General features: G+C 39.5%; 1 protein-coding gene across 1 annotated transcript in view; it reads left to right on the top strand.

Annotated features, from left to right (window-relative positions):
• The first annotated feature begins 9,400 nt into the window (after nt 1-9,400).
• The window catches only part of si:dkey-70p6.1 (uncharacterized protein LOC570575 homolog), a 43,112-nt gene continuing 30,665 nt past the window's right edge, over nt 9,401-21,847 (top strand). Inside the window, exon 1 of the mRNA XM_036578330.1 lies at nt 9,401-9,463. The gene's annotated coding sequence lies outside the window, so the exon portion shown is untranslated. The remainder of the gene's footprint in view (nt 9,464-21,847) is intronic.

Here is a 21,847-nt window from a genome sequence, read left to right on the forward strand (position 1 = left end):
ACTGTATGGTGCATTTATTAAATACATCTAAAAATGTAAGAAAATGATCTTATGTACACACTCACTTATGACGAAAAATGTATTTCTGACTGAGTGACACTATATATCCTAGCATGACATATATATATATATATATATATATATATATATATATATATATATATATACACACACACACACACACACACACACACACATATATATATATATATATATATATATATATATATATATATACCGACCAGGCATAACATTAACATCCTTGTTTCTACACTCATTGTTCATTTTATCAGTTCCACTTACTATAGAGGTGCACTTTGTAGTTCTACAATTACAGACTGTAGTCCATCTGTTTCTCTGCATACTTTGTAAGCCCCCTTTTACCCTGTACAGAGCAGGTACTATTTGGGTGGTGGATCATTCTCAGCACTGCAGTAACACTGACGTGGTGGTGGTGTGTTAGTGTGTGTTGCGCTGGTCTGAGTGGATCAGACACAGCAGTGCTGCTGGACTTTTTAAACACCTCAGTGTCACAGCTGGACTGAGAATAGTCCACCAACCAAAAATATCCAACCAACAGCATCCTGTAGGCAGCGCTCTGTGACCACTGATGAAAGTCTAGAGGAGGACCAACACACTGTGCAGCAGCAGATGAGCTATCGTCTCTGACTTTACATATACAAGGTGAACCAACAAAGTAGGAGTGTCTTATAGAGTGGACAGTGAGTGGACACAGTGTTTAAAAATTCCAGCAGCACTGCTGTCTGATCCACTCATACCAGCATAACACACACTAACACACCATCACCGCATCAGTGTTACTGCAGTGCTGAGAATGATCCACCACCCAAATAGTACCTGCTCTGTAAGGGTCCATGGGGGTCCTGACCACTGAAGAACAGGGTAAAAGGGGGCTAACAAAGTATGCAGAGAAACAGATGAACTACAGTCTGTAATTGTACAACTACGAAGTGCACCTATATAGTAAGTGGAGCTGATAAAATGGACAATGAGTGTAGAAACAAGGAGGTGGTCATAATGTTATGCCTAATCGGTGTATATATATACACAGAGAGAAAGAGAGAGAGAGAGAGAGAGAGAGAGAGAGAGAGAGAAAGGGAGATGCCTGAACACAAACTTCAAGGGAAGGAATGACCTTCTTGTACAAATAACTTCACCTGATCAATTTCACACATTTGCTTCCGTTTGAATAGTGACCTAGAAATGATGGAGAATTTTGAATATTTCTTCTTCAGTTCAATAAAGAAATATTTTCTTTGTTTTAAATATTTCAAGATCTTTCAACTTTTTGTTGTGTATTTGTATAAGTTATATATTGTTCCTGTACCAAAGAAAACAGTTACCAAAGGCCTCAATGACTTCCATCCGGTCACACTCACTCCTCAAGCCGTGAAGTACATTGAGAGAATGATCCAGACACACATTAAAAACATCATCCCAGCTGCTCTTGATCCTCACCAGTACGCATCAGTGCCAGGCGATCCACAGAGGATGCAATCTCTATAGCCCTTTACACCACCTTATCCCGCCCCAGTGAAAACCTCTGCACTTGGATACTGGACTTTCTGACCAATCACCCTAAGTCAGTCAGGCTGGGGGCACACCAGTCCTCTTCACTGAAACTGAACACTGGTGTTCCTCAGGACTGTGTACTCAGCCCACTTCTGTACTCTCTCTTTACCTATGACTGCATTCCTGTCCACAACACAAATACCATCATTAAGCATGCAGACGGCACCCCAGTGATAGGGCTGATCTCGGGCAATGACGAGTCTGCCTACAGAGAGGAGGTACAGTGCCTGGCCAAGTGGTTAAGAACAGCCTAGTTCTTAACTTCAGGAAAGGCAGGGACACATTATTTTGCACGTTGTTCACTTTACATAGCATTAGGTAGAATGTGAAGCTGCTACACTACCTAACTGATGGCGTCTGCCACTGACTACTACTATACGGTCACTGTTTACCGACTGCACGTCACTTTATACTACAGCATGCCAGTCATGAATACTGTCACTTTTGTACTGCAATATTTCAACCATGGTGCTCTGTCCTGAACTATTCTACAACCCCCCACTCCAGAACTTGCACATACTCACACCACAGGCGTGTCCACATACAGAAAGGTTGCATTGCACCTTGAATATTTTGTTCCTCTGTAAATAAGCTGTCTATCTCTATTTTTTTTTTTATGTAATCTTATTCTATTTTTTTATTTTTAATTTTTATTTCTCTTTTTGATTGAGGTAGCTTGTAGCGAAGTGCACACTCAATCTCATTGTACCCACACAATGACAATAAAGGTATTCGTATTATAATATATTCTATATTATTTCTCTATTATTTTATTTAAATTTTCCCTCTTGTGCTAGTTAATTTTCATTTCTCAATACTGCAGTCTTATCTCCCCTTTTGCTCTCTGATGTGATTAAATTGGCTAGTTGAATTTTCCCTCTTGCAATGTAATTTGCTAATTTAATTTTTCATCCTGGTATCTGATTGGCTATTTGAATTTCCTTCATGTTACTGGATTGGTTGCAACAATGCAACCTGATCAGCTGATTCAGTTTTGCCTAGCAGGGTTGAATGATTATTTACACCAAGGCTGCCCATAGGCTTTCCCACAGAATAATATTATTTTGATTTGTAATGCAATTATTCAATGTTTGGTAATTTTTCAAACGTTATTTAATTTCACATTTCAGGGACATACTAAGACATTCTATGGCCCTAATCTGGGGGCTCCTAAATGAATGCACCAACATGTATATTTGTATATTTCTAAAAGCTTTTAATAGTGACATTTATAAGGACAAAACAACCTAAATTAACCGTCACATCAATATATGACCTCTCTCCACTAGCAACCCTTACTGGCACATGTTAGGCTAGATAAAATAAAAATCAGCTAAAGTTGACCGTAACTAACCACATATGTGATTGTATGGAAATCATATATGTGATGTTAGATGCTATGTAAAAAAAAAAAAACTCTCCTGTGAAACTACAAATGTCCATCATATTTTTCAAGCTTAATTAAGCATGTTTTCCTTTTACTATCATACAATTTGCAATCATACTTGTGGGGCCCCCTGGTGGCCAGGGCCCTGAGCCACAGCCTTTAATGGCTTCTACTGACCATTGAGTTAACACAGCCTTTCTGACAGCAAACATCTATGAAGCCCCATTTAAGGCTATTTCAACAATTTTTCATTGATGTTATTTTAAAACATAGACGGAATTAAACTGACTAGATCTCCTGGCGCAGGAGAGCTGAATTACGCAATTAGTAACAAAGAACAGTAAAATACTACAGAACCACATCTACAGAATAGTAGCAGGCAGTATGTCTTACTATGAGTACTATGCAGTAATTAGCTCTTATTAAAGGTAAGAAATGGACATTTTGATCTATTTATTTATTGTATTCTAGCCTGGGTTGTGCACCTCTCTAAAAGATTTAATGGCTACACTGAGGAGGGCAGAGATATTGGCAGCTTTGCAGCCCACTAAAGATGATTTATGTTTTCTCCTGCTGTGGAATTGAACTAGGCAACATTTTAGCTTTCAGTATGATGCACTTTATCTCTGAGCTATTCATGGTCACTATTGATCACAGCCTGAATCGAAGAATTGTGTAAAAAGCGCTGTTAGCATATTTCACTGCAGCTTTGTCAAAAAGAATGTGCGCACACACACACACACACACACACACACACATACACACACACACGGAAATGAACTCTGTTCTGATTGGCTGTCATGTTATGTGCTTTAAGCACTCCTTCAGTGTTAATGGTCTAGCTAAACGGTTGTAAGGTGAATGGATGAATATTTGTATATGTGTGGCATCACAAAAACAAAGTCTTTCTATATATACTTTCTATACATAGACTAGGGAGTCAACGGTGCATTTTGAAACAAAAACAACATGCTATATTTAACTGTTTTGTTCTTAAAATTCCAGTTTTCCCTGATATGGGCATTCCAAATAATTACATTAAAAAATGAATCACTGCATTTTATTATTACCTTTTATTCATATGCCAAGACAAAGGAGCTAAATAATAGAAATCTAAACTAATATATGTGACCCTTTAAACGTTAAGGGCCTGTATGTAGGCCCACACTTCAGTTCCTCATAACTATTACTACAAAACATACCTATTAGGTTCATTGTAGGTACAGAATAATTCATAATAGTTACTACATAATATGTCTCATTAGGTTTAATCATACAACAGAAACAGAGTAGTGTCTGCTGAGCTCTCTTGGATATTTCCATCTATCAGATATCAGAGGGAAAAACAAAACAAATTCTGTCCAATTCTGTATGAAATATAACCTGAAATAGCACTTTCCCATGCGGTCTGATGTGATGTTGTGTGTGTAGTTCTTCCTGTGGGTTAGTAGAGTGTTTGAATAATTTGGGTATGATAGCTAAATTTTAGATGCTACTCTTAAGTGAAGTGCTCCCATTAAAAATAGCTCATTTTAAACTGTATTAAAGAAGAAATAACAGATTGGTATGAGTTTTCAATATTTAGATTTTCTGAAAAGAAAAAGTGATATTGTGCCATCTTTAATTAGAATATTAATGCAAGTTCCTAGACTCTTACAGTACCACCTGCATTTGTCATCGGAAAGTTGGATATGGTTCTGTTGTTCTCTTTCTGTGCTTTTAATCTAAAACAAAATATTAAACCTTCTAAGTGAGAGGGGTGAGAAACAGCAGAGAAGAAGAAAAGAATGAAAAAAAATAGATATTGATATAGAATAAATATTAAAAATAGATATAGATATTGATATAGAATAAAGGTAACTGAAAAAAACTGTTTTAGAATAAAAAGTGAAATAACCTGGTCCACTTTAAATTTTGAGTTAACAGAATCTCCAATAGTATGTAAATAACACAAATTACACACAATTATAATATTATCTGAACAGTATTGATGAAAAACTATTTAAGGTTGTGATAGCATAAAGTTTAAAATGTTTGCAGTGTAATGCCACTAAAAGCTACCTCACAGAAATCTGCTACATGAAATAATTATGAATACACTGCCTAATGCCTGAGACTTTGTTTTACTTTAGACTTGCAATAAAGTTTTTAATCTCAAACATAATATTTTTAAATACATTCATGGCAGAGTAGTACATACAGGGTGTTGTGCTGCACAAGAAAGTGAAAGAAAATGTGAGACTTACTTTAAATTTGATTGGCTTAAAATATGTGTATAAATTAGGATACTTTTCCAAAACATTTGGACACTCTTCCAATTGTGAAATCTCAGAACTTAATTAACTTGATAGGCCTTGCCTCGTTAGGACTGGTGAGGCTAATTAAGAGTTGTCATTAGGACCTGTGAGCTGATTAGAGATTATTATAATTACAGAGCGTAATAAATTCTCTGACTCCTCAAACGTTGTTCTAACACCCAATAACCATGGGCTAAACTCTAACCAGCTGGCTGAGGATCTGAAAATTAAGTTATAAAAATCTGAATGTAATTCAGAAAAGGCAGTTCAACAGAACTGAGGATGACAAGGCAAGATCTGAAAGACCAAGAAAACTCGCAGATAGAATTGCTTACAGTCTGATCAGAAAGGCAAAGCAAAACCCCCACATGACAGCAAAGAACCTGAAGGAAGAATTAGCTGACAAAGGAGTCATGTGTGCACTGTTCTGTTGTGCAGTGTTACTTGCAGAAACATGATCTGCATGGAAGAATCATCAGAAGGAAAGTTTACCTGCATTCTCATTGCAAAGGTCAACAGCTGACATATGCAAAACAACATCTAGTTAAGCCAGAGGCATTTTAGAAAAAGCAAATGAAATCTGTAAAACAAGAAGACAAAGACACCTAGCTGGGAACAAATATTGTTTCTAAGCTGTGATATCTGCCAAAGGGGGTGTTACTAAGGACTGACCTAGTACAGTGTGCAAACTTTTGCACATGCCATGATTGCTTTTTTTCAATTTTTTTAATTAATCAAAAATAAAGTAACTGTGCATTAATATTTTCAGGAAAATATATATATATATTTTAAAGAGCTTGCTGCAGACATTGTGTAAACTTATAACAAAACCTTTTTTCTGATTTATCACTATTTCACCTTTATTAACATCAAATTTACAAACTCAGCAGAGATATATAATGATCACTGGTCATTTTGTATAGTAAAAAAATTTATTATATTTTCTTTGTCCAAATTGCAACCCACGATTACTGTCACTACCACTGTGAAGAAACCTCCACAAAAATTTCTCCACAATCCACCATTTTACATTCAACCATCCTGAATGACTTGTTTACCTCTTAATGATTGTATTATTGTAGCGACGTATTGTAATTGGTGGAATTTCCCTTTAACCACTTAATGTTATTACATACTAAGGCTTATTATTTTGTAATTACAGAGACTTCAGTGCAAACTGGCTGAGCTATTCTTAGATTATAGATAGAAGTGCAATAAAGCTTTGGGCCCACCGGTGGTCCCTGGCCACTTAAGGGGTTGAAGTAGTTAATTAAACACTAGTGATTATATGAGGTCCAGTGATATCAATATCCACATTACAGTGATCCCTGAATATTTCTTAACACATGCACACACTACAGTCTGTTCGCAAAGGCATGATGACTGTTTTGCACACTTCTCGGTTGTGTGAGTACATACTAGCCGTTTTGTGTTCAATGTGTGCAGAAACACACGTCTCCAGATGGACATCAAGGCAGACTCTTGTTTGTGCTGAGCTTCCAGTTTTAAACCCCTAAGGTTCTTCACCTTGCTGTTTTGGTACATGACCGCCAACTTATTTCTCACTGACTTACCTTCCCCCCCGTGTGTAATAGCATGTCCAGCACAGACCCCTACCTGCAGACAACAAGGCAGCGTTCAGCCCTAATGCATATGAGCAGCAGTGAGTCAGCAAAGCAGCCAGCCGTCACACTGAACCAGTCATAAACACAGCATGCGGTGCACTCTAACACAACAAGTAATGCCAAAGATATTGACTGCTTTTCACTGTTGATAGCTTTCACTAAGTGGTGGCAGAGATGTGGGTGGGGTCGTTTTGGCTTCTATGTAGCTGGACTATAAGGAAGACAAGTAGTTTGGCACATCTCTACAGAAATACATGCACCATCTAAATGTTATGACTATTGAAAATGAGTCAGCAAAAGGGAATCAACACTATTATCAGACATTGTTCCCAGGCAAAAGAGGCATTTTAGGTATCGTCCCTTCTCCTTCTTTACAGACAGAGGCATTTCTAGCATATATTTGCTGTTAATGGAATATCTTAAGGGGCCCATGTCATGAAAAAATGAAAGTTTCTTGAATCTGAAATATGTGGAATCTGAGCTGCAAAAACAGCCATTTTCAAATTAATTGTTTTTGTGATGTCATGAAAACCAGTGCATTTGCGTACATATTCAGGCTACAACAGTTAAGCCCCACTCATTCATGTTGAAGCTCCTTAGAGTGTTTCAAACCAGCTTTTGGAATGAGGCAACATACAGGGCACTGGGGTCATTTACATAAATCAGTCTTAAAGTGCCCAAATCCTATGTGTGATGTACCAAAAATCATCATTCATTTTTACATGACTGTTTTCCAACCTTTCTATTCATGTTACTGTGTCTTTAAGACTGGAATATGTAAATGACCTCTATTCTGATTAGCTGCCCTGTATTGCACTTCTTTCAAAAAGCTGAAATACTTCCTGTAACATCAGTGTGAATATGCAGGGCTAAACCTCTGTAGGCTCAAAAGATGGATATATGTAAATGGGTCCATTTTTGTGACATCACAGATATAGTGAATTCAACACAGGCTGGTTTTGCAGCTTACATTTTACATATATAGACTGAAGTGACGGGCACATTGTGAAACTTTAAGTGTTTACATACTACGTCAAACTCATTTATCTCAAAAAAATGTGGGTTTTCCGTTATATGTGCCTTTTAATATATAAGAAGAGGTTGAAAATGGATGAATAACAGTTTTGGTATATAAATGTCATCAGTTGACCTGAGAGAAAATCATGGACCTAAGAAACAGCAGACCTAAGAAGAATGTACGATATGGGCCCTTTAAGTTTTTCTTTTTAATCTGACAGTCAGGTTGATAAAGAGTGGGGAACAATTTTGTCAGGGGCTTTCCAGAATTGAATGTTAACTCTTTAATTTCTTTCTTGTGTCAACGTATGACTACGCTACAATAATAGTAAAGCCAAGTAGGTTACATGAATCTCGAACGTATCATTGTGCACTTTAAAGGGGAACTCCATCGATTTTTCAAAATTTCTGCACAATTAAATGGTTAAAATCTCAACAACATCAGAGTGGTTTGGTGTAAAATGCTTCATTTTAGTGAAACTTACCAAGTTTTGTTAACAGTGGTGGTGATAGGAACCAGACATCTGACATGTTTAATTGCCTCTAAAAACTCCTTTACAGAAAATTATTACATGAAATGGTGATGAGTACACAGCCTTGTTTCACAGTAGTTTTGTAATAAAGTTTTTGATCTAAAACGTATTTTACTCAGTTTATGTTGTAAGGCAAAATAGGCCCCAAAGAAAACCTCCTTTTCCAAATTGACCACTATTTTGCCATCATCAGCTTCACATAAAAAAACTCAGAAGACATGTAGGTTCACTGGAGGTTCTGGGTAGTAAATAAACTGGCTGTACTTGCATCGCAGACATCGGGACCCCTGGTTCCTATCACCACCACTGTAAAGAAATATATGTCTGTAAGTTACTCTACAAATGAATCATTTCACATCAAACCTATCCAAATGACTTTGTTTATATCTCAACCCTTGAATTATGCAGAATTGTTGATAAATCGTTGGAATTCCCCTTCAAGTGTGCACATGAAATATCCTGGTGGTTTCCTAGTGATTTCCTAGTGGTTATACGGCGTGCAGCTGCGTATCACGTACACACAACTAAGTCTGATTCCTATTCTCTCCGTGTGCTCTCATGTCTACGTTCTGTTTATGTCTAATACCTGCGGTCCCTCTGAGCGCCACTAGAGGGCGCGCCACGCAGATGCCATTAGAGCTCTGTCACATGGTAACGTCGCCCCAGCAAGAGCGAGACACCGGGCAGGAGGAGGAGGAGGAGCAGCAGGAGGATCCCGAGCTTCAGTCAGCGGAGGAACGGCTGACACGATTCTGCGCGATTCTACAATAACGTGGAGCAGCGCGAGCAGCCCGTTCCACAGTCTTCGCTCTGCCCGGGAAGCCGAACAATGGGAACGCTCCGAGCCCATGATGTCAAACGGCACGCCGCGCGCGCGTTCCCCGCCACGCACGATCCCGAGCCCGCCGCGGAGAACTGAGTGATGGTGACGGAGGGCCACGGGGAGCCAGAGCGATTTTCAGCCGCAGAGAGAGGCCAGCAGGGCGGACACCCCCTTCCGCTCTAACCTGAGTGAGTACATCTGCGTGTGTGTGTGCGCGCGCGCGTGCGAGGATGTCGCTTTCCCTCAGCCTCAGTGCCACCTGCACTAACACGGTTCTGAATAACAGAATTGCTCCAGTTGCTCCTACCAGAGGCGTTTGTTCCCCACATGCTGGTGCATCCTCAGTACAGCGTAGTGTGTCACCGATAGAGAGCTCAGTCACTGGCTTCGTCTAAAACCCAACGACACGTGTGCAGCAGCTGAATGGATCTGCATTGCCCTTTGTGATTACACGATCCCCCCAAGGACCCTGTGGTGTCAAAGCCAAGGTAGAGACGTTTTTTGCTTGGGCTCCTGGTCTGTAGTGTTATAAGTGTTATCATTCAGCCCTGCAGCGATAGAGCTGATTCATTCAGGTCCCATTCTCTAGCTGCCTTGTGTTTTTTTTGCAGCGGTAGTCAGGCGCCGCTTTGCTTATTTTCGCTGGGCGCGCCGTGATTGGTGGGTCTGAAGCCGAGCGAGCGACGAATGGCGAGCGCCGCAGAAACAATGGTGTGGAGCCTGGGCACTCCTGCACTGATGCATGCCCTTCTCTGGCGTTTTTAAACCTTATGGCAGTCTCTGGGGTGGTGGTGGTGTGGTGGTGGTGCATCCTCAGAGCATGCAAGGTTTGGCTGATATGCTCACGCGCCGCCCTGCTTTTGCCTCTAACCTGTTGGGTGTAGGTGACTGGCAGGACTGCAGTCCATACAGTCAGGGGTGGATTTAGTGTTCTGGGGCTCTAGACAGAAGATAGGACTGAGGCCTCCTGAATGCACAGGTTTAAATTAGTTGAGTTTTTGGACAAAAAATTATACCATGGCAAGTGAAGTCATCTTAAAATAAGCCATCATCATCGTCATTATGTTAACCGCTCAATCCAGATAGGGTCGCGGTTTAAATCAAGTCGATATGTCTAATAAATCTCTTTTTGAGATTGTTGAAAGAGTATTATACAATTATTTAACTTATTTCTAGAATGTTTTAGTAAAGTCATTTTATTAAGTGAAATTATTTCACTGTGTTGTCAGATCATTTTGCTTGTTTTAGAAAATGACGTTTGAAACGGGCAACATTTTCTGCCCTAGTAGTGAGACAATTTGGTACAGTGTAACAAAGTAAAGTAATGCGAAATGAGGTGACTTTTTCCAGGATTACATTTTAAGAGAAGTATAGGAACATCACTGAATTACTTTTTTGAGGAATTACTCCAGCACTGTAGCTCTCTATACTAACATTTATGCTAGCCTTATGTACGGTCTGCTGAGCCTGTGCTGCCTCTGTTCTGAATGAAAAAAAGCAAAATTAGCTTTGGAAGCCTCTTTTTGCATAATTCTGCTATACTTAACACCCAGAAAATCACACTGAAGCACCTCCTCTACATAATGTAGCTTATCGCTTAGTTGCCTTGTTCATACCAGTCTGTCTTCACTCAGTTGCGTCACGTAACAGCATGGAATAGTCCATCATAACCATGACTAGGGGGTGGGGCTGCATTGAAATGACCAAAAATAATAACTACAATCGCAAATGGCATCTATTTTCAATAGTATTTATTTAAATGTTCATTTATTTAACATCAACAGGTACAGTATATCTAAACTGTATTTTCATTGGGGCCTTGGCTCATGGGGGCCCTAAGCGGTTGCCTACCCTAGCCTAGTGCAAAGACCACCTCTGCATATAGACTGTTAGAGCTGCTAGGGATGAAGGTCCAGTGTAAGGCCAGAGCTGAAAAGGGGGCACAGTTGGTGGTGTGAAATTTGGGTGTGGATTTTTAAGTGATTTTGTACACTTTTTTATACACAGACACATTTTTAGTTCTTTCCTTTGACTTCCCTATTACTGTTGCTAAATAGTGATTTTTATGCACTTAGACCTGAACTTTAACCCCTTAAATCCTAAGAGCCTGTGTACAGCCTGCTGTTGCTCACTCTCATGACTACATGCATTACATGTCATTTTCATAGTGGTTTCTGAATAACAAATGTCTCAAGAATAATAACTTAATAATAATCGTTGGATCCAGGGGCTAACCTTATTTGCAAAAAGGAATTCATTTGACAAACCAGCACCAGCAAAAGACCCCACAATATCAAAATGTTCAAGAGGCATTCCAGCCTAAAACTATTTATTGCATTTATTACATTTAATTTAATATGTTATTTGTCATGTTACATAATATACTATAGCACAGCAGTGCACCCCTCTACCTCACTGGTTTGACAGCATTCACATCATTTCCCTTTTGTGTTTTCATTCATCAGTGTTCTCTCACTACAATACCCAGCATGCATTATGCAAATACATCATACAACCACTGGGAATCCCACACAGCAATAAAGAAATCCTGACTGCCAGTTTAGACACTGATGTAGAGCCTAATAAATACAGATGTAATGTTTGGTTTCCTACCGGTAATACTAGTTATCTGGCTTCCTTTTGCATTAGCCAGCTTGTGGTGACAAAAGCATTTCAAATAGGCCTCGAGTATCAGGCCAAAGACCTTGTAGTTTTTTTAAAGGTCCTCCTACATTCCTTCAAGATACATCATCAGAAGGGAGTTTTACTAGTCTTTAAATCGGAAATCTCACTCTAGAGCAGTGGTCACCAAGCCTCCTTCTGGAGATCTACCTTCCTGGAGGTTTCACCTCCAATCTGTGTCTAACACCCCCTCCAGCTAACCAAGGAGGCATCTGAAGGCAAGAATTAGATTCATCAGGTGAATTAAATTGATCTATTAGAATTAGATTCATCTATTAGGGTTGGAGCTGAGCTTTGCAGGAAGGTAGATCACCAGGGGCAGGGTTGGTGACCACTGCTCGAGAGACTAGTTTAACACCACTGTAGGAGGTGAGTAGACATGTTTACAACAGGTGTAGTAATGGTTATGTTTCTTATTTTAGACAGAGTGCCTCTGTCATGTTTTCCTATCAATCTGGGGATACTTGGTCACTGCAAATAGCAGTAAACAGTCAGACCCCCACACATAATGAGAACTGAAGTAGAGAGAGGAGACAGTGTGTGTGAAATGACTCAGAAAGCATTAGGGCCAAGCTGCTCAATCATATAAACTTCCAGTTGACTGGTGGGGACTGGAGGAAACATGCTACCTCTGTCCATGAGTAAAGGGGAATAGCTTGACCAGGGCAGTGAATGAGAGAGAGGAGTCTATACATGAAGTGTCAAACCTTAAAAAAGGAATCCCTTCTAAAAGGTTAGAAGAAGGTTACTCTGTTATTAGTAAACATGCCTTGAGAAACCAGATGCTCTGGTTTCTTAAAGAAGCTAAATTTGAGGATTTCGTCATGCTAAACTGACTCTGTCGTGTGAAAACGTTATGGAAAATGATGAACTCAGCCAGTGTAGGTGTGCTTGAGCAGGTGAAATATGAGCAGGTTGGTGGACCAGCTAGACTATGTGGACTCCATGCTCAGAACATGTATTTGCAGTTAGTCCCCACAATATTCACCCACACAACGCATTCCAAATCCCAGAGGGGAACCAGGCACTCCCTGGTACAAAGTCCAGATAAGAACAGCAGGAATATGTCTCAATTCTGCAGGAGGGTAAGAGGAAAACATCACAGCTTTTAATAATAAGGGTTTATAAATGCTCTTATCATGGATATACTCTTCTAGGAGAAACCTTTAATTAGTATAGAACATTCTCATTGTGTGGAGGTTCTTCAAGTTAAAGCAGTTACTTTAAACCATGCAAAGAACCATTTAAGCATTCAAATAGTTATTTGAGTTGCCTTGGTTTTATATGTAATCATTGTACACCATTTAGTCAAGGCAAAGATGGGTCTTTAAAGAATCAATTGAAAGGTTCTTTAAGAAACCAAAAGTATTTCTTATATAGCAGGGGTGCCCAAAGTTCTTGTGTTCGGTGGGCCAAAGTGCAATGTTTGTGGTGGACCAAAAAGCCAAAACATATTTAAAAAGTAGATTTTAGTCAAGTTTCAATCAAGTTTTCAAAAATGCGTTTCATATTATTACAATAGTTTGTTACTAAAATATTTTAAAAATAACATTTTAAGAGGAAAATATGTCTGTTCTCTTGTTGGATGAGGGAGTGGGGTAGGTAGAGGAACCTTCTCATGTGCCACATCGAACGTTTGCGGCCCCAGTTTGGGCAGCCCTGTTCTGTGGCAATGCTCCAAGGAACGCTTCTTGGCTCCTTTATTTTTAAGAGCGTGGGGTCTTGGGGGAACTGATGCACATGCATTGTTCTGCTGTCTCCCAGTGGGAACCGGCAACTTTCCGCTTTGTCTACTCATTCAGGGGTATTCCCTCATTCCTCAGGAGCAAATTCATGAATGGATTCCTGCCCTCTGCTCTTCAAGACCGTTCAACACTACAATTACAGTCAGAGAGCTCTTATTCCTTACAGGCCTGATGGTGGCTAGTGAGCGGAAAGCAGCGAAAAAAACCCCTGGCTGTTTGAGAGACATTAAGATTCTACATACAGGAGCATCCAAGCATGTGCACATCATGCATCATGAGAGAGTATCTGAAAGGCTTGTTGGCAAGGGAATGCATTTAATTTTCAAACTTTTCTGCAATATATGGAAGAAAGAAATCTCCCTGCACTGCGGTCCCGCTTACCTGTTGCCACATCAGTGATGCTATAATGTGTAAATATGAGCTCCTGATCTTGCTGCAAGATTGGAGAGAGCCTGTGCATGCCTGTACCTGGGAGATAAGCAGCATGGCACACTTCAGTTAACCTGCTGCTTCTCCACTGGTGAAATTGGCTTCTAATGGAACATAACACATGCTTTCCATAAGAGCCCTTTTCCATTTAAAGGAATACTCCCACATTTTTCAACCTAATCTCTACCTGCTGCATCTGTAGCACACAGCTGATCACTACAGATTCTCTTAGGGAGTGAATCAGAGAGAAGGACTTGTTTTGATGTCCTGGTTTGCGTGCAGTATTAGAGGCTTTGTGTAAGAGTGTGTGTGTATGTGGGTCCTAGAGAGAGATGTTCCATAATTCTGACAGCCATTACAGAAAGGTCAGTGCTCCCTCTCTGCCATGTGTTGGGGTTAAGGTTAAAGGGCAAAACAAGGGAAATCTCTCATGAATTTGCAGCGTGCCTAGCACAAATAAAGATTTTCCCTGCTGTCTACACATGTCCACTGTACGTCATTGTGCTCATTTCCTAGTGGATTTGTCTACAATTCAGTGGTACTTCTGTCACTTGTCTTGGGTTGTGAGTTGCTAACATTATGACATGGTGTGACTTCAGAGTATGCCTGGGCAATATGACAATATAAATTGTTATTGTGATAAATTACATCACAATACAATACAGTATGGTTTTATGAACATATTGTGAATATCATCAGTACTCCCTACTGCATGTAGGGAGCAAACTCCCACTGAACTGGATTTAGTGCAACACAAAATACCAAATTTTGAATAAAAATGAATGTGTTCAGTTTTTGATTGTAAATGTAGCACTACTGGTTCTTCTTCCCTGTTCCAGCTGATCAGGTGTCTTTAAAAAAATAAATATTTTGATTTATTGTATATCGTGAAAATTTCTTGAAGTATCGCAGTATTATATTTTTGCCATATCACCCACCTCTACTTCACAGTACACAGTAAGAACATCATCACTTTCTTCATTTGTAATCTCAAATGCAGCAGCACAGGTAGTGGTCAATATGAGATGGGTCTTGACCACATTTAACACAAGTGTAAATGGAATGGGCTTTCGATATGTGCATATAGTTATGCAAGCGGAAGTTCAGACATGCAGATGAGAGGATAAACAAAGAAACAAACAATGCAGGACTCGCAAGGCTGCAGTTATCCCCAAACCAATTGCGTCTCGCACTCCAGGCCATGGAAGTGCCCAAGCCATGTTTGTCGACTTAAATCACAACTATAAACTAAGAATGTGCATTTGATATTCCAGTGTGTGTAAGGGTTATGAATGGTTAATTGGTTAACCCCCCCGAACGGAAAAAAACTGCAGTGAACTGGTACAATGCTGGACGCTAGTGAGGACTTTTTTGTCTTCTTACACAAGGTTGTTTCTCCTCGACGCCAACAAGCTAGTTTGTCAGAGAAATGTTTTTCACTGTTTCTACACCAAGCTAACATCAGCTAGAGTAGTTAGCCCGTTTAGCAATAGAGCCACACGATCTCTGCCTTCTCAGCCACGTCCTTAACAACTCATCCTTGGCAACACGCTCATGTTGAGGCGCTTGTGTTTTGGAGTAGCAAATTATAATACAACCCCATTTCCAAAAAAGTTGGGATGCTGTGCAAAATGTACATAAAAATAGAATGCAGTGATATGCAAATCACGTAAACCATATTAAAAGATAATGCTACAAAGACGGCTGAAACTGAGAAATTCTGTTGTTTTTTGAAAAATATATGCCCATTTTGAATTTGATGCCAACAACACTTTCCAAAAAAGTTGGGATGGGGCCTATTTACCACCGTGTTTCATCACCTCTTCTTTTAATAACACTGTGTAAGTGTTTGGGAACTGAGGAGACCAATCGCTGTAGTTTTTAAAGTGAAATGTTTTCCCATTTTTGCTTAACATAGGATTTCAGCTGCTCAACAGTTCGGGGTCTTCTTTGTCGTATTTTTCTTTTCTTAATGCGGCAAATGTTATCAGTGGCTGACAGGTCTGGACTGCAGGCAGGTCAGTTTACCACCCGGACTCTTTAAATACGGAGCAATGCTGTTGTAATACCTGCATAATGTGGTTTGGCATTGTCTTGTTAAAATAAGCAAGGCTTTCCCTGAAAAGGACATCGTCTGGATGGCAGCATATGTTGCCAAAACATGTATATATTGTTCAACATTAATGGTGCCTTCACCATTAATGCCATGTGCGCTAATGCAACCCTATACCATCATGGATACTGGCTTTTGAACTGTGTACTGATAACAAGCTGAGTGGTCTTTATTCCAGAGGACACAGCGTCCATGATTTCCAAAAAGAATTTCAAATGTTGACTTGTTGGACCACAGGACACTTTTTCACTTCCCCTTAGCCCATTTTAAATGAGATTGGGCCTAGAGAAGGTGGTTGTGTTTCTGGATCCTGTTTATGTATGTTTTTTCTTTGCATTTTAGAGTTTTAACTTGAATTTGTGGATGCAGCAACAAACTGTTTTCACAGACAGTGTTTTTCAGAAGTGTTCCTGAGTCCATGCAGTGATTTCCACTAGAGAATCATGTCTATTTTTAATGCAGTGCCTCCTGAGGTCCCAAAGATCACAGCCAGCAAATACTGGTTTTTGGCCTTGTCCCTTGCATACAGAGATTTCTCCAGATTCTCAAAATCTTTTATTGTTATTATGTACCGTAGTTGATGAATAGCAAAAGTTCTTTGCTGTTTTATGTTGAGAAACGTTATCCTTGAATTGTTGCACTATGATGCACTTGATCGTGCAGTTTTCCACTGCACTTGATCACGCAGTCTTTTTTTTTTTACCTAATCATGTTACTGACCTGTTGCCAATCAACCACCAGGTGTTTTTTTGGCATTGCACAACTTTACCAGTCTTTTGTTGCCCTTATCCCAACTTTTTTGGAACGTGTTGTTGGCATCAAATTCAAAATGGGCATATATTTTTCAAAAAAACAATAAAATTTCTCAGTTTCAACCTTGATATGTTGTTTTTGTACTATTTTCAAATAAATATATGGTTTAAATGATTTTCACGTCATTGCATTTTGTTTTTATTTACATTTTGCACAGCGTCCCAACTTTTTTGGAAATGCTGTGGTAGAATATACATACTTAGCTGCAAATTTGCCACATTTTACAGTCCTGTGAAAACATAAGATCAGAGTTTCTCTGAATTATTTTTTTTCTTTTCAGTGATGAAACAGAATGAATAATTGCATAGTGATTTCAGTATTTGAATACTAGCACCTCAAGTGGTTATCTGTTACTCAAGTACCCATGCACACCCCTACTATAAACACGTATCAGAAAATCTGATTTTGTCATTAATCCGATCATTTGCATGCACTTAAGTAATCAGATAATGGGGAAACTTCAACTGGCCAAGAAACTCATAGAAGAAGACGTGACGTAAATGCAATGTAAAACTCAAACTTCATGCCACGTCTGTTTTTTCATAAACATTGAGCCACTTTACCTGAAAATATGAACAACATCTAGAAGATGAAGAATATTTAAATCCTTCATTTTGTTGTGCATCTAGTTGGTTTCCGTGTTGCTCCAAAAGTGTTCTGCTGTCATCTCGCGGCAACGCTGCTTAGTTATTTTCGGTACCGCTGTCTTTTTTCGCACATGCACAGACCGAGAAATCCGAAAGAAATCTGAGTAAGAGTACACATGCACTGAGAAATCTGATTACTGAGCTAAAATCCAGCTATTTCTTAAAATCTGTATTTCTTAATTACTCCAATCTAAGAAATTAGAGTATGCTGTTTAATTGACCATTTGAATAATCAAATAACTGCAGAAATCAGATTATGATCGGATTATTGAGTGCGTGTAAGTGCACTGAATTACACAACTAAGAAAAGGATGAAAAAAGATATTCATTCATGCACACAGTTGCACATAACAACGTAATGAATTAACTCTGTTATTTGTTTCTCCTGAACATGCAATGCTTGCACCTTCTACTCTAATGCAGCCTTTATTATAAATGAGCAAAATACCTAACTATTAGAGCATGGGTTTAACATGTGCTGAATGTTCTAAATATCTCATCACAAATGCATTTGTGCCATGTGTGAAAGCAGATTCATAAACAGAGCCATCCCTGTATTGATAGGTACACCGTTGTAAAGGATATTAATGTTTTAACAGAGCAATTTGCTGGGATAGGACACGCTAAGCAGCACTACTCAGAACTCAGCCATTGGCTTTTGATTAAATTCAATATTCAAAGATCTGCTCGTAGCAATTCAGTGAGCCTGTCTTGCTCAGGAGTTGATAAGTGGAGTGCAGGGGTGACAGAGCTGTTTGTGTCGTCTGTAATAGGGAAGTGCTTGTGTAGTTAATGGAATGAACTTAAAGGAAGATTAATGTCAAATTTTTTGACATACCCCCAGCATCACTGGGCATACCTCTGGGGAAAAAGAGCTTGATGTAGTATGTAAATACTGTTAATGCTTCAAAACTGCTCATTCCTCAAGCCCACACAGACTCCATATGAAAACTAATCTGCACAAACGGCTTTAAATTCACTGCTTTTGTAATGTGACAAAAAACAACACATTTGCATATATCTGCCTGTTCAACCTACAACAGTTTAGCCCCAGTTCACACTGAAGTAATATGTGAGTGTTTCACCCTGGACTGCTTTTTGAATGAGGCACAATACAGGGCAGCCAATCAGAACAGAAATCATTTACATATGTCAGTATCTCTTTAAAAGCACAAACCCTTGATATGGTTCTATAAGACAGGTCTGCATTATTTATTAATGTAAGTTTGTTGTGTGTTCGATTGTGAATGTCTTTTTTTTTCATCAAAGAATCCACAGAAAATCATCTGAAATATCTGAGGTTGGCGAGGATGTTTTTGGCACACAATGAAAAATATAGAAATCTGTTAGAGAGTTCCTTTGAATGTTGCAGTCTTATCACTGCAGAGGCAATGCAATGCAAAATCAATGTAAATATCTATGTGAAGGTGAATATTACGATCATAATTACCAAACAATATATTGTGCAGTTCTAATTTAGACAGTAAATGGCCAAGAAATTCAGTTATGTCTCTGGAGTTAAACTGCTTTCAGCTGAATGCTAGTTTAGAGAATAATTGTATTAGCTGGGTCAATGAAAATATAATTATGGAAGAACAGTGCAAAGTTACAAGCTGTCTGTAAAGCTCCTACGCTCCAGAAACAGTCATCCACATAATGGAAGGATGTCTTTATCATCGTTGTCCTGAAAGATCTGTCAAATCTGCCTGATGACTGTTGTCTGCCACTGCGATTCACCACTGTGCGATACATAGATCTGAGCAGTCTATTAGTAATATCATGCAGTGAGGGCAGCACAAGCATGACGAGCCAGGCTTGGACATGGTTGACCCCGACCAAGGACAGGAACTCTGCCACAACACCAACATGTCAGACTTGCTGCCATCGTCTCAACCCATGAATAATGTTCCTTATTTAGGCACTGAATTTCCCTATGTCTGTCACTAGTGTTCAGGAAGACCCAAGACCCAGACTTCACAGTCAGTTTTGCATGGTTCCCTAAATTAGGACCTGGCGGATATATTGTTTGGCTGGTAAAACTGGCTGATATCAAGGTTCTATAGATTTATTGGCATCTCAGTGATAAACCATTGAGTTGTATAATGCATTCTGGGTATTGTAGTGAGAGAACGCTGATTGACGAAAACATGAAAATGGTACAAAATTGTGAATTCTGTCAAACTGATGAGGTAGAGGGTTATGGTGCTATACTACAGAAGACTACATAACAGAACATATATTAAATATGTGCCCTTTTCAATATAAGCATTTGAATTTGACAGGCCTTTGAATTTCTGACAGTTATATATGACAATTTACAGTTGACAGCTGGCAAGCATGTAAAACTGGTATTGGTGTCAGTGTCTGTGACAGGATTTTTGTACTAGTCAGGCACCACCCTGAATTACAATCTACATCAAAATAGAGTCCCATCACAGCAACATTTATAGATAGATAGATAGATAGATAGATAGATAGAACTTTATTCATCCCGAAGGGAAATTGCAGCATTTCAGTAGCAAGACATATAATTTCACATAAACTTACATATACTATGCAGAACAATAAAGATAGATATATGTGGAAATATTAAAAAGGTCAGCTACTGGTTTTGTTGCCCTGAAAAAATGCACCTTGAAACAGAACGCAGAGCTTCGGGCCAGTGAAGGCACTGCACTTGTGCTGAAATAAAGATCGTGCTGGAATAAATCATTGAACAGCTTGCATAAAGAGTTTTACCATCTCCTTTAACTAGCAGGTCCTTTGTAAGCCTCTGCTACGGAGTCGTGTTGAGGGCACAGGGCCGGTGCTGTCTGTTTTAAGAAGTGTATTCATCTGTTATCACTGCTCAGTTTTTCCTTTCCTTTCAGATGAAGTCTGCATTCCCCCACTCGTTGCTTCTGATGCTGGAGGGACCCATTCAGAGAGTGGGAGAGAGGAAAAGGGGGGAAAGAGAAAAAGCAAGGCAGAGGAAAGAGGAGAGAAATAGCGAGGGGAGGAAGTCTTGTCTCGGGGGTTTGGGGGGGGACGTGCCAGTTTCTTTCTCTCTCTCTGAAATCTAGGGCTTCACAGTAATTAAAACATGCCATTCCCCCAACCCTCTCTCTCTCTCTCTCTCTCTCTCTCTCTCAGTCTCTCTCTCTCTGTATGTCTCTCCAGGGCAGTAATTGGCAGGGAATTGGTAGTTGGTGTCTGAAGCGGGGATGAAGCTTCTGTCATTGTTACGTGATCTGATTTTTTACTCCTGCACAACGGAAAGTAATAGAAATAGAGAGATTTCAGCGGCATAATGAGCAACATTATTCATGCACTAGTGACCTTATTTTCTGCAGTTTGGACATGTTGATGGTCCCAGGAGGTTTGTGGGGAGCGCCCACATTTAATGTTTGATGTGTGATGCATGTTCAGTTGCAGATGATGACCACCAGGGAGCAGCGTTTGCAGTCTTGCATTAGGAAAATTCGACTATCTGTCAGAGATCAATTGACATAAAAGCACGAAAGTAGTGGCTTAGAGCTCAGTCTATTCATAACTAAAGAGAGGAGAATGACAAAGGAAGGAGATTAAGATGATGGCAGAAGAAGCTGTTAATATATCCAAGTGTTCTAGGATTCATTCATATAACACTCATTTTCTTATAAAGTAGGGTAGGCCATGTGATTATGTCATTATTGTAATAAATAATCTCACATTATGGTGCTTTTCTGAGCGTGTCATGGATATCGTCACTACTTAAAGATGCAGTGTGTAAGGTTTAGGGGGATCTAGCTTAGAGTGAGCCCTTCATATCTACATAATGGGCGGGTCCCCTTCCAATAGAGGCTACCATGTTTCTACAGTAGCCCAGAATGGACAAACCAAACTTTGGTTTACGTTGTAATGGCAGCTTGAATTTGGTGGCACTATAGCACCTGGTTGGAAGACATAGAAAGAAGAATGGCTGCCAGTGCTGGCTAACGATTTTGTGTTGTAAGAAGTTTGGGAACCCAAATTTTGACAAATAGAGGATTATACTAATTATTTAGCAAGGTGAATGCTCGTCATCAAAGAAGTGAAATTATGATGGCCACCGTAGGTTCTGCTACAAGCTTGGAAAGGGAGGGGTGAGGAAGGAGTTATTCAGTTGGCTGCAATCTGCAACCT

This window comes from Colossoma macropomum, unplaced genomic scaffold (assembly GCF_904425465.1).
Source record: "Colossoma macropomum unplaced genomic scaffold, Colossoma_macropomum, whole genome shotgun sequence".
NCBI classification, from domain to species: Eukaryota; Metazoa; Chordata; class Actinopteri; order Characiformes; family Serrasalmidae; genus Colossoma; species Colossoma macropomum.